Consider the following 14,732-nt stretch of genomic DNA (forward strand, 5'->3'; position numbering starts at 1 on the left):
AATTGCCGTTTCCCTCCTTTTACAACACATACTAAGGTTTTCAAGGTTTTGGGCTTCCTCCGAATTATGAGGTGGCAATTACAGCCAAAACTGGGGATTTTGAATGGGGTGGACCAGTGCTCCTGCTAGGACTAAAACGCAGAGGTTCTTGGCTAGAGTCTTGCCCTTCCACTCAGGGTCAGACTGATCCCCATATTTAAGTTCAGGAAGGAATTACCCCTTGGTCAGACTGGCACACACTGTGGGGGGTTTGTCTTCCTCTGCAGCATGGGGGCAGTGTGGAGGGTGGCCCTCTTCCTTGGATCTCTCAAGTGCATTTTAATAACATGTGCAGCAGCAGAACACTGGCTACTGTTGTCCCCCGGCTTCACCCGTGACAGGTTAGGGTGCTATGCCTTGTAGCCGTGAAACAGAGTTGACTGTATAGGAAGTACTTGCCCACCACGGGGTGTGACAGATACCCCTGGAGCCTTGGTTCTACTGCAGTGACACTCTCGTCTAGTTCCCAGAGCCAGCCCTGGCTTGGAAGGCAAGGCAAAGGGAAGAGCCCACTGTGATGATGGTGATGACTGTTTCCCTCCTAGTGCCTTCATCCCCTCCTCATTCTAGCGTGATGGAGCTCACCAATGGCACAGCTGCAGTTACAGTCCCCCCAACCCCACACACACACCACTTCATCTCTTTGAAATAAGATCTCTCGCACTCTGTTCTACCTCAGCACAGGGACCCTGGACCCCTCCCATGTGGCACCAGTACCAGATGCACACATGAAACAGGGAGATTTGGGAAAGAGTCACTGAGTCTCTTGGTTCACAGTTCAAAAATGCAGGACAGGGTATGGTGGTGGGCTGGTATTGTGCCAGTGGGTTGGGGAGGGGGCACTGAAGGGCTGGCTCACTAAGAATGACATGCTCTTCCTGTGATGCTGAACATTGTCACCTGTGCCACTGCTTGCCCCTTTCACTTGCCTCTACCTGCTCTCTGCCATAGCATTGCATGCTCTCTTCCTGGCTAGGACTGCAGTCCATACGTAAAGCCAGTATGAGGACTGAGCACCAAGCAGCATGTTATAACACTGAGTGCTCTCAGGTCTGCTGCTGGGGACCCCAAAGGGAAAAGGCCCATCCTACACTGAAGAAAGAGGGGGAGGCTCTTGGTACAGCATTGGCTCTGGCCAGATCTGCATGCTAGGGAGTATGGAGGACACCAGGAAGTTGAGATAGAATAGGCAACACAGCCACAATCTGTTTTTCCATTCCCATACACTTCTACCCGACTGTTTGTCCTCAGACAAACCCTCCTGTCTGTCTATCAGTTCCCATACACACCTCTGTCCGCCTGTCCTCTCTCCATTACACAAGACATGTCTCTGCTACTTCCATGCCACTCTTAAGGCTTCACAGGAAAACAAAGCCCCACTCCCCGGTTCCCATGCTGTGTACCAGACCCCAAAACAAGGCAGTGAGGCTGCTGTGCGTGGGGGTGCCCTTGCTGCTGGTCTTGACAGCATGGCTGGGGACATCCTTAGAGGATGCTTTCTGCCCCAGCTCTGGCTTTGGAGCGTAGAGTGGGAGCAGGGCCAGTCCTGAGAGCACCATGCAGACAGTGCGGCTGTGCCCAGGGTGTCTTGAACCGCCTAGGCAGGACAGCCATTTTGCCTCTCTTAAATGGAGCACACTGTGAGCTCAGCCAGTTACAATGGCCTAAGTGAAACTTCCCCTGCTCAGGACGGATGCACCATAGTCCCTCAGAGACTATATGGGCTCTGGTTGGCACATGGGTATGGGCTGCCTCTCTGTCATCTGTAAATAAGGAGCAGTGGGAACTTGTCTGCACCCAGAACTGCGCCCATCCCACACTCCAATTTCTGTCAGCAGAAAAGGAAGGAAAGCCCTGCTCTACGTGGCTCTGATATATGCATACCAGGGACCTTCAGCCAGAGCAGGGCCAGGAGGGGCTGACTCCGGAGGTGGGGAAGTTTGGAGCCTGGATGAGGTGGGTATGAACATGTGGCACCATGGGAGTGGAGCAGAAGTGAGCAAGATGCAAGGTCATTACTGGGAGCCTAGGCAAGCTAGACCAGAAATTCCAGCTGAAGCCAAGGAAAAGCTCCTGAGCTCTGCATGGCTGTGGTGGTGAGGGGGTTCCACCGAACGCTGGAAGTGGCACCGAAAGAACATGATACCAGCGAGTGCTGGGAGCAGCCATGAGCCACCTGCCTGGGATGGGCGCATGTGAGGTGCAAGCAACCTGCCCTTCTATCTGCTTTGCAGGCTATGAACAAACCGATTCCTTCCCCCCTGCCCCCACCACCCTTCACAGGGACATACTAGTGCACAGGAGGAAAAGCACCATCTACCAACTTCTGCCAACTACAAGGGGCACCAACCAGCTTTGGCCTTTGTCAAGCAATGAAGGCCTGCACCAGTCAGTAATCACTGTTACCAAGGTGATGAGCTAGGGGTCAGAGTCTATTCCACTTATCAGGTGCCCAGGTGGATGTGGGTAGCGCAAGTGGGAGTCGAGGAAGCCCAGCCCTTTGGCATCCTGGCAGTCTGCCCTACAGCGTACACATCAGGGGGTCAGTGGATTTCACACAGGGTTTGATCCTTGTGGATGAGCCCCAAACGCTGAGGTTACAGGTATCGCCAAGAAAATTTGCGAATGCCAGAGGACACTGCTGCCTCCCCAGAGCCAGAAGGAATCAGACAGAAGGTCATTTCGCCAGACTGTCTCCAGGGCACTGTCTGCTCTCACCACAGCAGGCATAACAGAGACCTACGGACTGCCCCCTCAGCCCACACCTCCAGTTTCACTCAGGCATCGCTGTGGTTCACACCTCTTTGCTTCCTGGTCAAGCAGGAGTTAATTCTTTCCTGACACCCTCTGTAAATGGGCTGGAACTATGATGTCATTGCTTCAGCTGTGATTTAGGCAGTTGCTATGGTAGCACAGGCATGATCTTGGATCCTTTCCTGGAGCCTGGTACTCCTGGGCTGGGTCTTGCGATCGCAGTAAGGGTTGAGAGAGAGGGCCTGAAGAAATGATCAATCCAAGGACTCCCAAGAGCCCTGGTTCTGCTGGCTACGAGCCGACATCGCAGGAAGTCTCCACGTCAGATGCAGCAGAGAAATACAAGGACTACAGTGCTGTCGTGATAGACACTGGCACTGGCTACACCAAGAGTGGCCTGGCTGGTGATGAGAAGCCACGCTGTGTGGTCCCAAGCCGTGTGGGGGTCCCCATGGTCAGGACCAACGACAGTCCCCTGTATTACATTGGGAAAAGCATCCCCAGCAATCGCTCGGAGGTGATGTTCCAAGACTGTGATGACCCATGGCGTGGTGACAGACTGGGATGCCCTAGAGATGCTGTGGCATCACATCTTCTACACGGAGCTCAGTGTGTGCCCTGAGGAGCTGGCCGTGCTGGTGACAGATGCACCCTTGTCCCCAACCACCAACCGGGAGAAGGTGGCTGAGCTGCTCTTTGAGAACTTTGAGGTCCCGGCAATGTTTGTGGCACACCAGTCCCTGCTGTCTGTGTACTCCTATGGGCGCACCAAAGGGCTGGTGATCGGCTCTGGCTATGGGACATCCTACACGGCCCCTGTCTACGATGGCTACGTCCTACCCTATGCCACCTACCGGCTAGATGTGGCAGGCTGTGCTCTGACAGACTACCTGGCCAAGCTGATGGGGGAGTGTGGCAACCCCTTCCAAGAAGATGAGTTGGAACTGGTGAGCAAGATCAAGGAAAAGTGCTGCTACATCCCTGAGGACTTCCATGCAGAGCTGAATGCAGATGAGAAGAAATACCTCATGGACTTCATCCTCCCTGACCAGCAGGTCATTTCCATTGGCAGCGAGCGCTTCCGGGGCCCTGAGGCCCTCTTCAACCCCACTGTGCTGGGCTTTCCTGAGGCAGGTCTTCACATCCATGCCATGAACAGCATCAGAAAGTGCAAGCCAAAACACCGCGCAGAGCTGCTGGCCAATGTGGTGCTGGCTGGTGGCACCACCATGTTCCGGGGCTTCTCGGAGAGAATCAAGAAGGAGCTGCTGAAGATGGAGACGACGGGCAAGGAGCAGGTGGCCATCCTGGCTTCCCCCCATCGCAGCTTTGCTGCCTGGCTGGGCGGCTCCATTGTGGCCTCTCTCAACTCCTTCCAGAATGTCTGGATCAGCCAAAAGGACTACAGTGAGAAGGGGCCTTTCGTGGTTCACCGGCACTCCTTCTGAGTGGGCACAGAAGTGTGAGACAGCCTGCTGGGCCGTGGGTATGGGAAATCCCCTCTATAAATGCTGTTTGGAGAAGAACGAGGGCTAGGATGAGATCTGTCGCTGCTGCACTGCCCACAAGTCTTGTGAGGGGATGTGTCACCGTGTTAGCCAGGCTGAGGAATGGGGGGCCCAAGGTCTGCACCAAGGCCATGTTCATTGGATCTGGGCCCCATTAATATAAGCAGGGGAACAATAGCTCCAGGGTAGTCCCTAGACTACTGTGGGCCCATCCTGCTGTGGGGTCCCACAGCTGGGCAGTTACCCCCAGGACACATTGCTTGCTGTATCTTGTATCTGGGCTAATCCCTAGGGCTCCTTGCCCATTTTGTCCTGTTTGTTGACCATTTGACCCCCCTGGCTGCACTAATCCTCATGGTCCTCTGCCCATCCTGCCCAGTACCACCTCACTGAGCTATTTCCAGGTTCACATTGCTTATCCTTCCCTATGCCCCAGCCTTCACTGTGATTTCTCCCCTTAGGTATGCCGGACCCTCCTTCCTTCAGCCCATCTGGTTTTCTAAGTCTGTGAATAAACTGCCTGTGTCTTAGCCCAGAGGTCTCTCTCTGGCTGGGGCAGTTCTTGGTGATGCTCCCTGGCGTCCCAGCTCCAGTCCCTTGGGGAGAGGATGGCTGTCATGTCCACCCCTCCTGCAGAGAGTCTAGGAAAAGACAAGAGGGCCAATTTCTCCACCAAGAGATGAAAGCTAATTCTGTTTATTTTGCCCCGTTTCCATAACAACCTATGGTGTAATTACTGCTCATTGCCTGTTGGTTGCTATGGTGATTTTAAATACACAGCAATGCCCACATGTCATGCAATGAGTCACCATCTCAGCTGCCCCCCCCAACACACCATCCCCCTCACCTGCGCTGAGGGAGGCTCTGCCTGGCTATCTCTGGCTCAGGGGCTGAAGCTGATGCCACAGGCCAAACTACATAGAAGGCCCTACAAGTCACAAGACCTCAGCCCCATTGACACCTCTGGAAGTAGCTTTGTCTGCTACATGTACCTAGGGGTACGAGGCTCTTGTGATTTTCAGCAGCTGTGTAGCCCACCTAGCATATGCCCATGCAACCTGGCAGTGTGCCTGGGTTAATGCCCGAGCATTGAGCCTGCAGCAGGGTTCTGGGCTGCAAAGGCACCTGCAAGAGCAGGGCAGCAATGGCTTCTTCTGGGGGCACCAGTACTGCTTGGTGAAATTGGCTGCACTGTCAGGAAAAGGGTGAAAGACCAGCCGAAGTCAAGATCTTGTGTGTTCTTTGGGGAAGACAGTAATGGTGGATACTCAGCTGGTAAAATGGGGCAGACCCACAGTCTCCTCATCCCCCTGGAAATTCTCTGCCCCCACATGATACCCCAAACCTTCACACTACGCCACTGCTCACCCACCCTCAATGTCCTCCCACAATCCCACTGATCCTTTTACCTTCTTCCAGGCCATCCTTTCATGCTCTTTCCCCATTGGACCATCCTACCACATGCTGTAGGAGGTAAGTGGCCTTCCCCCTGGGAACCCAAACTCAGCAGCACTTCCTGCGTGGGTGATATCACACCTGGACCCCTCCATGCCTGGGGCAAAGCCCTCTGAGATTTGGCAGCTTTCACCAAAGGCCATCAGCGCAAGTCTTCCCCTTCCTCTCTCCATGCTTTCTGCAGAAGCCTGGCAGGTCTCCCTTTCAGGACTGTTCCCCATTCGGAGCGAGAACCTGGCAGCTGCTGCGTCATCCAGGAGGTTCCAGAACCTCACTCAGGACCAAAGGTGCCCCAGCTTAGCAGAGACCACCCTCCTGGTATGGCTCCAGCTCACCCCATTAAAGCCAGCTCAACAGCAGTCATGAGCTCTGTAAACGGTCTCCAGTGCTGAAACCGAGACTGTTGTGCCTTTGAAATTCACAACACCAGTACAAACTGCAGCTGTGCTCTGTGGTGAACAAAGGTCACTGGAGGTATGAGCTTGCAGGAAGCACATCAGCACATAGGAGAGCAGGAGCAGTTCAGTGTGGAGCCCTCATGCAGGGCGAGGACACGGCCAACACCCATGCTAAGACTGCCTGGCTGTAACATCAGCACCAAAACTCCACTCCCAACAGCACCCCAGCCCCACCCAGCAGATCACATTGCTGGTGCCAGCTCTAACTACCATCTCTAGCTCAGCTGGTGGCACTTTGCTCTCAAGGAACCAGGGATTCTTTCCCACTGAAGCATATGAGAGATGGGAACAATAACGGCAATGGCCGTGCTTCATCCCAGTGTGAGGCACCTTCCACAGCACTGCCCTCTCCCACTTGGGAGAACAGGCTTCTGTGCTCCAGACCGTGCAGAGCATTTAGGGACACCTGCAAGGGCTGTCCTTGGGTAAAGGCATCTGCATCCTAGCAGCCAGCAAAGCTGAGGATTGGTCAAAGGTCAGTTCTGTGGGCAGAAACAGTGCCCAACACAATAAGGCCTTCTTTTAGATGGGATGTCTCAGGTGCTTCCAGAAGAATATGTGTAATTCATGATAGGATACATGATCCTTTAGGACATGTCTGCGAGCATTTATGTTTGTGTGTGTGTGGAGCTAAGGAGGCAATGGTGACCCAGACCTAACAACTAATTTGCAACATGGTACCATCATCATCATCACTACCACCCTGGCTCCCACAAGCCGTGACATGGAGCAGGGCCCTGCAGCCCTATATGCTGGACACATGCAGAACAGAGATGCTCCCTGCCCCAAAGAGCTCAAAATCTGATGCAAGGTGAGAGACAGTAATGGAGCATATGGAGATAAGGAGCCAGGGCTGATGGGCAGGGGGCTCAGTGGGCCAGCCTACCAGGTGTCTAGATTCATTGTCAGCAGGCCCTTGATATAAGCAGAACAGTCTTCCAGTAAACAGGGAAATTATCAGTGATCCTGGAGATGACTGAGGAGGCAGAACCAAGATCTGCATGTCCAATTATAGACATTGCAAGCAGTTATGGGAGGAAGGAGTAAATCCTGGTTATATCAGATCAGAGCTCTTTCCTTTTATCTCTTTCATCTATCTGCCTTGATAGTGAAAAAAGTTTGCATGAAATTATCAATGCTCTGTCATACATCACAGTGTCACTGGAGATGATTCAGCACTTGAGTCTCCCAAGTATTGATGTTAATATTGCATTTCTTCAGATTGGCCTTCAAGGTGTCCTTGGATTTCTTCTTCTGCCCACCTCTAGAGCAGTGCCCATTGGTGGATTGGGAGTATACAACCTGTTTGTGAGCTGGTTGTCAGGCATCCTTATCACCAGGAATCTGGGTTTTCCATTTACAGAAAACATTGATTTTCTCCTTTAAAAGAGAAAAATTGAGATTTTCCTTTTTAAATGAGAGAACGGCTGGAAAAAGCGGGTTTCCCCTTGAAGGCTGGCAGTCTTCCAGCCTGCAAGTTGCAGCTTGGGGCTGAGGGGAGCAGGGAAGGTGACTGGAGGCAGGGGGCACCATGTACATGTGTGTATGCACATACATGTGACTGCCATGCAGCCAGATAACATGGTGGGAGCAACTGCGGCAGCTGGAAACAGGTAAGTCCATGGGGGGGCATGGGTTGGTGGGCTAGAGTCCGGCAGCTGTGTGTGGGGCTGTAGCAGGGTGTTTGTGACAGGGATGTGTGGAGGGGATGGGTATGTGTGTGTGGGGGGGTGCCTGATGGTGCTGGGAGAAAGTATCCAGATGCTGGGCTGTAGCAGGTGTGTGGAGCAGGGGAGGGCAGGCGGAGACACCTGCCCCTCCAGCAGGGGAAGGGTACAGAGGGAGCCTTCAGGGGTGGTGGGGAGCTGTGTGTTTCATTTTAATCATGGGGAAATATGGATTTGGGGGGTTTTAATCAGAGAATTTGGGATTTTTTTAAAAATTGCCAATTCTCTGATTGAAGACAGAAAGCCAGTATCCCTGCTTATGACATGTTCTGTCCAATGGAGCTGGTGCCATATAAACATGGTTTCAGTGCTAGTGGTGTTTGAACTAGAATGCTGGTGTTCATTCTTCTGTCCTTCCAATTGATATAGAGGATTTTCCAAAGGCATTGCTACTGGAAATGCTCCGATCCAGATGTTTCAAATATGATGTCATTCCCCACCTTCCTCCCCATAACAGGGTAGGGATGATAACAGCCTGGTAACCAAGAAGTTTGGTTCAGGTCCTGATGTCATGATTACTGAAGATATGATTTTGAAGATGTCCAAAGGCAGCACAGGTCAGATTTTATCTTGTGCTGAATGTCATCATCTATATTTACTTCTTGGGAAAGGTGATTACCCAGGCAGGGGAAATAGTCAACCTTTTCCAAGGATTATGCTCTAATTTTTATATGTGGAAGAGAAGCTGGTTGATTTGTGGCATGTTGGCAAAGTATCTTCATTTTCATGATATGCAGATCCACCAACTTACCCACCATGATAATTGCTGTAATGTGATCTATATTTTTCTTGAATATGGTAACAATTTTGGCATCTCTCAAGTCACTAGGGATGTGTTCATGTTTCCAGATTTTTATAATAATGACATGTAGTTGATGAGAGAGCTTTTTTCTACCTTGCTTATATATTTTCAGCTGGTATTCTGTCAGGGCCACATGCTTTGGGTTATTCTTTTGTTTAATGGCTTTCAAGGCCTCTTTATATAATGTTGGATCTGCAAGGTAATCCTTAGTGGGGTGTTGTGGAATGGCTTTGATAGTATTGTCTTTAACATTACAATCTCAGTTCAGGAGCTCTTGAAAGTGCTCCACGGTGCATTAATGGTAGAGCTGTCTTTAAGAAGTGTTCCTTGAACCTCAGAGGAATGGCTCCTTGTGTGCTGAAGAAACTATGCATGTCTTAGCTGTCGGCAAACTTGAATCTATTTTGCTTTGTCCTCCCACCACTTGTTCTTTCGTTCTTGAATTTTCCTTTGGGTCTTGGCTTTAACATGACAATGCTAAATGCCTTGCTTCTGTTTGGAGTTGATGTCATTCTGCCAAGCTTTGAAGGCTCTCTTTTCTCTCAATGAAAGCTTGAATCTCTCTATCATTTTCATCAAAGCAGCAGTCTGATGCTTCTTTGTGGAGAAGTCTAGAAATTCATTGCATGCCTCATGGATACCTTCCTTGAGGGTCTCTCAGTGATCAATGGTGTCAAGATTATCAGGGAGGTCAGAAAGTCTCTTACTGAGGAACTGATGAAGACTATCAGTTTTATCAGGGTCTTCCAAGCACTCACTACTGAACCTCTTCCTTGGTTGCTTTTGTTTATATTGTTTTGGGACATTATGAATAGACCTGATGCAGCACAAAAAATGATGATCCATCCAGGAGTCATTTGCACTGGTCATAGCTCATGTCATGATACAGACACTGCGATAGTCCCTGGCATGCACTATGATATAGTCAATCAGGTCAGTGTTTTGAGCCAGGTGCTTCTATCACATGTTCCATGTGCTGCTTTGGTAGAATAAGGCACTCATGATGATGAGATCATGTTCTGAACACTTGCTCAGGAAAGGCGTTCCATTTGAATGGACTTCCCCCACCCCTTCCTATCCAAGTATACTTTCCATAGCTCAAAATCCCTGCCTACTCAAGCACTGAAATCATCAAGAAGAATATTCTTCTTTGGGGACAGATGAAAGGACTTGGTCAAAGTTAGAACAGAATTTTTTTTCCCATCGTCTGAATGTCATCTGATGACTGTTGAGTGTTGTCTGTTGGTCAGTTCAAGATGTCTGGATGCTTATCTTGCTGGGGTGATTTGACCCCAGTTGACTTGCTGCCCCTTGGGTAGGGGGATGAACCCACTGATCTCACAAGATCCCTTCCAGCCCTAATGTCTATGAATCTGTTAAACCTATGAAGTGTCATGAGACTCTCATTGATGCCAACTAAACATTCCAGCATCTGATTAATGGTCTTGACAGCAAAACCAGCACCAAGGATGTTTCTGTCTTTTTCAGCTTTTCCTTTCCAAAAAGAAGTGCAGTCAATGCCACGTTCAGTCAATGCCATGTTCTGTGAGCTGTCCCTCTCCTGCACATCAACTCCAAACAAAAGCAAGGCATTTAGCATTGTCATGTTAAAGCCAAGACCCAAAGGAAAATTCAAGAACGAAACAAGTGGTGGGAGAACAAAGCAAAATAGATTCAAGTTTGCCGGCAGCTAAGGCATGCATAGTGTCTTCAGCACACAAGGAGCCGTTCCTCTGAGGATCAAGTATGAAATCTTGACAGTTCTCTGACCATGAGTGCTATTCTTGACTCTGGCTGGTCACTGTTAGGGCTGCCCATTAGAGCACAGATGTCTTAAGTTGCAAACATCATTAATTGACTTGGACCACAGATTAAGAGCTCCCACTGGATACAGTTTTCCAGTCAAATGTAATGAGCCAGAGGTTTTATAGCAGCTGCAAGTAGCCTCCTTTCCATGCATGGTGAGCAGAGTGGATCCTAAATAGAGCTACTCAATCATGATTGAAGCTGCTAAATTGCACACCTTTCTCAGCTCCAAGTACAAAACAGTCATCATACAATTATCACCTCTGTGTAGGTCCATGACTAAGGGCTTCTGATAACCATCACTAGCACCTGCTCCCATCACCACTCACCCATCACCATAAGTCTTGGTATTGAAAGAAGATGCCTGCACTTGTCTTCTTTTAACATGGGGTGCTATTGCATATCAGCAACCACACAATACTTCTTGGGAAGTAAACCTTAATCCAATGACTGGGAAAATGTAGACAACTGGAGGTTTTTATTCTGTTGCAGCCTTCATCTGCCTTTGCAGCCATTGAAAAGTATTCTTTCTTCATCTGCCTCCTCCAACACTGAAGACTTTTATTATTTTTTTTTAGATCTTTATTTATCTGAAAACCTTGCTCTTGACCTTGCCACCATGGATGACCTTACCAGGAATACAAAACTTCAGATGGTAGTGCTCTTAGGCTAAAAACAGACAACCAGCTTGATTCATAGTTAAGTGTTTTCTCTCGCAGCAACCCCCCAAACTTTACAGACAGACAAGCCCATTGTCCTACTTTAAATACCTGTGAATTATTTGAATTAACACTTTGTCCTGGAACAATCATGGCTAATTTGACTTAATTGCTATTTAAGCTTTGTGTGTAAATGGCTGTGCTGCATCTATTTTGATACAAGTCATAGCCTGGCTTATTCAGGACTGCATTAAACCAGATGCTCTTACTGAGGCCACAAAGCCTGCCAGCAAGATAAGTTTCAAGAAGATCGGTGCAGGGATTTGGGGGGAACTGCCCCCAAGCTGCAAACAAGCAAAACTGGTGCCATGGGTGCTATGGAACTGACTGTCTGTCCTGTGGCAGGGAGAGGAGACCCTGCTGCAGGCGTGGCTGCTAATCTACTGTGTTACCAGTTACCAATCAATCCATCATGATTCACTCAGGGACCAGGGACTCAGGGACCAGCTCAATACACCGGACCTAGCTACTACATAATGACTTAAGGAGCATCAATTGGCACCTACAAAACCAGGCTAAGGAGAGGACAGCATCAATACAGACAATCAACTGCCCCAAGACAGAGACAGTCTTGGCAGAGTTTTGCCCATCAGCAGCTAGGGGTGCAGGGCCCCAAACTCCCCTGTACCGATTTCCTCGACAGCTGGCATCGTGGCTGCAGCAGGGGCCACCATCCTTGCAGCTGTCACCCCGCTGCGCCTTAACACACGTGGTGTCACCCATGGCACGAGTTTTTCTTGTCCGCAGCTTGAGGTGCAGTTCCCCCCAAACCCCTACACCCATCTTTTTGAAACTTGGCAGGCTTTGTGGCCTCAATAAGAGCTACCACCCTGCAGTTTTGACCCCTTGTAGTGTGACACACAACCATGACATGAGTTTGTCTTTCAAGAATTTGGGGTACAGTTCCTCCCAAGCCCCTCCACCGATATTCTTGAAACTTAGTAGGTTTCATGCTCTCAGCAGAGGCTACCATCCCTGCAAGTTTTATCCAAAGCGGACAAAAAACAACAAAGTTAAAATATTTCATTGACTCCCCATTATACCCTACTGCCAGATCTCCATAGTTATCAAGCCATAGGGTGCTGAGTGCCTGGAGGAGTGTCCTAGCTAGGTCAGTGGATATTGTGCAGAAGCCTTTGTAAGACTTAGACAGAGCCTAGAAGGGAGAATAGAGGTGCAGGCTAGCCAAGTTGTAGACATGCCAGGGTTAGGGGCCTGAGCAACAGGCAGGATGGTGCTGCCTTCCGTAGTTTGCAAGAAAACAGGTGGAAGGGTTAGCTGGACAACAATGTAGTTTATAATTTTGTTCTGCTCTGGACAAGGATCAACCTGGGACTCCCCATGAACATTTTTAAAAGGTCTTTTTTCATCCCCATACAGAAAACAGTCATCAGCCTGGTGGTTAAGGCTGCTGACAAGAGACCAGGTCTGAGTCTGCGATCTGCTTTTTCAGTCTTTCTTGTTGAAGGTGTTCTACTTTGCATAGCTACCTCAATCACTGGACCAATAGCAAGAGATTAATTCTATGAAGGCCATGGCATATATCTGGACTTGAGGAGGCACCTGCTTATATCCCTGGCTCTGAATCAGGAAGAACAAGGGCTTGAACCTGGGGCTTCCACATATCAGTCTACCCCCAAATCATTTGGCTACACCCTGGCTATTCTAGGAGCTTACTTTTTTGCCGATTCTAACCAGAGAGTCCATCCTTTCCCAGACAAACTCTTGATGGAAAAGTTTCTGATAACTTCTACTTGACTAGGACATTCAAAGCTTTGATTTAGAGAAGTAACTCTGTGAGTATAAAGATGGTCACTGAATTTGTTTGCTTTGAGCTTAAGCAGAAATAAAGGTCCAAATCCTATTTTACCTTTACATATTGCATACATATCAAAATATAGCTGTGTCAGTGCATTTTTGGCACTTACACAGACTTTGGATTGTATTTCTACCTTGCTCTGCTAAGCATGATCAAGATGGCTCCACCATGGCCACATACGGTTTCTTATGGACTAGGTTTGCCTGGCAGGCATGCAAGTCTGTAAGTCCCTGAAAATGCAGTTGAAGAAAAGCCACAGCTAATGGTTGCTGGCTGGTGGGGGAAGGAAGGCAGGAAAGCCCACCTTTTAGTCTTATGGTTTGGACACTTGCACAGTGATCAAGAGAAACAGCATCTATGACCCCTGTCACATAGAAGGGGTTTCCCAGTGAAGTGTTCTAGCTGAGGCTCTGGGGCAGGATCCTCGCTGCAGGGTGAAGCCAGGCACACATTCAAAGGGGGTGGGGCAGTAGTGCAGAGGCCCCCCCCACTACAACTCTTCTGCCATTGCTGTTGTCCTCAGTTGACCCCTACGCAGGAGGAAACCCAGAGCCACTCCTGCCCTGCTCCAGGCATGGGTTTCAGCGAGCAGCTGTGCATAATGACAGGTTTGGCCAGGGACAGCAACAATGGCAGTGTGGGTTCCTCCTTCCAGCACCTACTCCAGGCCAGCAGGGGACATCAAGGTAGGGGGAGGGAGGGAAGGGGGCAGCTGGGCACAGAGGAACCTTCCGCCTGCTGCCACCAACCCCAACTGAGCCCAGCTCCCCCCATGCCCATATCAACAGGGGGCAGCAGCAGGGGCCAGATTCTTCCTTCCAATGCCCATTTCCAGCCAGTGAGATGCTGAATGTGGCTGGAGCAGCACAGAGCAGGCACTGGAAGGAGGAACCTGCATGCTACCACTGCTCCCTCTGGCCAAGCCCAGCTCTCCATGCAACTGCTCCTTGCAGTCCCTGGCAGGCTCTGGGGGATCCCCCTCAGGTCTGGGTCATCTGGGGACAGCAGCGCTAAATGGGTTCCCCCCCTTCAAGCATCTGTTCCCTTCCTGACTTCCTAGTGTCCCCTGCCAATCTGAGAACTCCAGCCACTCTTCCTCCCCGTTCCCACATGGTCTGAGGGGTGGTGCAACACATCCCCTTTTAAGAAGTTCTAGATCCAAACATGGGGTAAGCTGAACTGTAGTTTGGTTACATGCAAATCTCAGCCAATGCTTCAGCATCCAATGAAGGCAACTGCCTCCATGGGAGCTAGGAGGAGGAGAGGAAGGCCACATTGATGAATGCCAAGCATGTGGAAGAGCAAAGAAAGCTTATCCCCTTGGGGATGACAGGTGTTAGGCCTTTACCTAGACCGAAAGACAGTCAGACAGCAGTGTGTTGCCAAAAGCCATGCTACAGAAGAGAGGACCTCTGCCAGACCAGAGAACAGCCAATCTGGACAGTAAGATATGCCAACCTAATCATGCTTACTCTATAAATTAGTAGACACCATGTAAATATCAAGCTGCGTTGGAGTCCAGCTGATTAATTGGGAATTATATTCAAGGTTAGCAAGTAGTTCAAAGATTAATAATGGTGTGTCTTGCTGTTCCCAGGCTGTATGATTAAACTCTTGATTAGAAACTCAAACTGCTGTGTGCTGC

The 14,732-nt window shown here is 49.8% G+C and overlaps 1 pseudogene; it reads left to right on the forward strand.

Moving 5' to 3' along the window:
• The first annotated feature begins 3,043 nt into the window (after positions 1-3,043).
• On the forward strand, positions 3,044-4,241 carry LOC149855634 (actin-1 pseudogene; annotated as a pseudogene).
• Positions 4,242-14,732: the final 10,491 nt, after the last annotated feature.

This window comes from Crocodylus siamensis, chromosome 11 (assembly GCF_052110815.1).
Source record: "Crocodylus siamensis isolate JL-2025a chromosome 11, ASM5211081v1, whole genome shotgun sequence".
NCBI lineage: Eukaryota > Metazoa > Chordata > Crocodylia > Crocodylidae > Crocodylus > Crocodylus siamensis.